Source organism: Arachis stenosperma, chromosome 3, assembly GCF_014773155.1.
Source record: "Arachis stenosperma cultivar V10309 chromosome 3, arast.V10309.gnm1.PFL2, whole genome shotgun sequence".
NCBI classification, from domain to species: domain Eukaryota; kingdom Viridiplantae; phylum Streptophyta; class Magnoliopsida; order Fabales; family Fabaceae; genus Arachis; species Arachis stenosperma.
In genome coordinates this window covers 127,077,960-127,081,086 of record NC_080379.1, presented here as the reverse complement: position 1 = coordinate 127,081,086, position 3,127 = coordinate 127,077,960, and the positions used below count along the sequence as shown (strand labels likewise).

The following is a 3,127-nucleotide window of genomic DNA, read 5'->3' as shown; positions in this document are numbered from 1 at the left end:
GAGGATGGCATGTTCTTGGTGCTCCACCCTTAGTTATCCCATGTTAGAACTTAATTTTCCTAAGGAGGTGTTAATTTGCTCCCAGTAGTCTTGTGGAGGAAAGTGCATCCCTTGAGGTATCTCAGGGATTTCTTGATGAGAGGGGTCTCTTGTTTGCTCCATCTTCTTCTTAGTGATGGGCTTGAGGTCATGCCTTCTCAGTTGAACCGGCTTTGGATGCCATAAATGGTTATGGAAAAACAAAAAGCAATGCTTTTACCACACCAAACTTAAAAGGTTTGCTCGTCCTCGAGCAAAAGAAGAAAGAAGAGAGTAGAAGAAGAAGAAATGGGGGAGAGGGAGATGGCTTTGTGGTTCGGCCAAAAAAGGGGGAGAAGTGGTGGTTTATGAAGGATGGATGTGAGTGGTGAAGAGAAAGAGATGTTGAGGTGATTGGTGAATGGGTGAAGAAGAAGAGAGAGAGTGGTGGGGTTGGTGGGGATCCTGTGGGGTCCACAGATCCTGAGGTGTCAAGGAAAAGTCATCCCTGCACCAAATGGCATCAAAATCCACGTTTTGAGCCATTTCTGGCGTTAAACGCCGGGCTGGTGCCCATTTCTGGCGTTTAACGCCAGGTTCTAGCCCTTTTCTGGCGTTTAACGCCAGTCTGGTGCCCCTTTCTGGCGTTAAACGCCCAGAATGGTGCCAGACTGGGCGTTAAACGCCCAACTGCTAGCCTCACTGGCGTTTAAACGCCAGTGAGTTCTTCCTCCAGGGTGTGCTGTTTTTCTTCCTGTTTTTGCTTTTTCAATGGATTTTGTGACTTCTTATGATCATCAACCTACAAAAAAGATAAAATAACAAAAGGAAATAGTTAATTATAAAACATTGGGTTGCCTCCCAACAAGCGCTTCTTTAATGTCAGTAGCTTGACAGAGGGTTCTCATGGAGCCTCACAAATGATCAGAGCAATGTTGAAACCTCCCAACACCAAACTTAGAGTTTGAATGTGGGGGTTCAACACCAAACTTAGAGTTTGGTTGTGGCCTCCCAACACCAAACTTAGAGTTTGACTGTGGGGGCTCTATTTGTCTCTGATTTGAGAGAAGCTCTTCATGCTTCCTCTCCATGATGATAGGGGGATGTCCTTGGGCCTTAAACACCAAGGATTCTTCATTCACTTGAATGATCAACTCTTCTCTATCAACATCAATCACAGCCTTTGCTGTGGCTAGGAAGGGTCTGCCAAGGATGATGGATTCATCCATGCACTTCCCAGTCTCTAGGACTATGAAATCAGTAGGGATGTAATGGTCCTCAATCTTCACCAAAACATTCTCTACAAGTCCATGAGCTTGTTTTCTTGAATTGTCTGCCATCTCTAATGAGATTCTTGCAGCTTGCACCTCAAATATCCCTAATTTCTCCATTACAGAGAGGGGCATGAGGTTTACACTTGACCCTAAGTCACACAAGGCCTTCTTGAAGGTCATGGTGCCTATGGTACAAGGTATAGAAAACTTCCCAGGATCCTGCCTCTTTTGAGGCAGTTTCTGCCTAGACAAGTCATCCAGTTCTTTGGTGAGCAAAGGTGGTTCATCCTCCCAAGTCTCATTTCCAAATAACTTGTCATTTAGCGTCATGATTGCTTCAAGGTATTTAGCAACTTGCTCTTCAGCAACATACTCATCCTCTTCAGAGGAAGAATACTCATCAGAGCTCATGAATGGCAGAAGTAAGTCCAATGGAATCTCTATGGTCTCATTTTGAGCCTCAGATTCCCATGGTTCCTCATTGGGGAACTCAGAGGAGGTTGGTGCACGCCCATTGAGGTCTTCCTCAATGGCGTCCACCTCCTCTCCTTCCTCTCCATATTCGGCCATGGTTATGGCTTTGCACTCTCCTTTTGGATTTTCTTCTGTATTACTTGGGAGAGTACTAGGAGGGAGTTCAGTAACTTTCTTGCTCAGCTGACCCACTTGTCCTTCCAAATTCCTAATGGAGGACCTTGTTTCATTCATGAAACTTTGAGTGGTTTTGATTAGATCAGAGACCATTGTTGCTAAGTCAGAGGTATTCTGCTTAGAACTCTCTGTCTGTTGCTGAGAAGATGATGGAAAAGGCTTGCTATTGCTAAACCTGTTTCTTCCACCATTATTATTATTGAAACCTTGTTGAGGTCTCTCTTGATTCTTCCATGAGAGATTTGGGTGATTTCTCCATGAAGAATTATAGGTGTTACCATAGGGTTCTCCTAGGTAATTCACCTCTTCCATTGAAGGGTTCTTAGGATCATAAGCTTCTTCCTCAGATGAAGCATCCTTAGTACTGCTTGGTGCATTTTGCATTCCAGACAGACTTTGAGAAATCAAATTGACTTGTTGAGTCAATATCTTGTTCTGAGCCAATATGGCATTCAGAGCATCGATCTCAAGAACTCCTTTCTTCTGACTAATCCCATTGTTCACAGGATTTCTTTCAGAAGTGTACATGAATTGGTTATTTGCAACCATTTCAATGAGCTCTTGAGCCTCTGTAGGCGTCTTCTTCAGATGAAGAGATCCTCCAGCAGAGCTATCCAAAGACATCTTGGATAGTTCAGAGAGACCATCATAGAAAATACCTATGATGCTCCATTCAGAAAGCATGTCAGATGGACATTTTCTGATCAATTGTTTGTATCTTTCCCAAGCTTCATAGAGGGATTCACCATCCTTCTGTCTGAAGGTTTGGACTTCCACTCTAAGCTTACTCAATTTTTGAGGTGGAAAGAACTTTGCCAAGAAGGCATTGACTAGCTTTTCCCAAGAGTCCAGGCTTTCCTTAGGTTGAGAGTCCAACCATGTCCTAGCTCTGTCTCTTACAGCAAAAGGGAATAGCATCAGTCTATAGACCTCAGGGTCAACCCCATTAGTCTTGACTGTGTCACAGATTTGCAAGAACTCAGCTAAAAACTGATGAGGATCTTCCATTGGAAGTCCATGGAACTTGCAATTCTGTTGCATTAGAGAAACTAATTGAGGCTTTAGCTCAAAGTTGTTTGCTCCAATGGCAGGGATAGAGATGCTTCTCCCATAGAAGTTGGGAGTAGGTGCAGTAAAGTCACCCAGCACCTTCCTTGCATTGTTGGCATTGTTGTTGTTTTCGG

General features: G+C 43.8%; 1 non-coding gene across 1 annotated transcript; it reads left to right on the top strand.

Annotated features, from left to right (window-relative positions):
* Window positions 1-2,625: 2,625 nt before the first annotated feature.
* On the top strand, window positions 2,626-2,729 carry LOC130972709 (small nucleolar RNA R71). Its single transcript, XR_009083872.1, has one exon. It is a non-coding gene; the product is annotated as a small nucleolar RNA R71 (small nucleolar RNA).
* The last annotated feature ends 398 nt before the right edge of the window (window positions 2,730-3,127 follow it).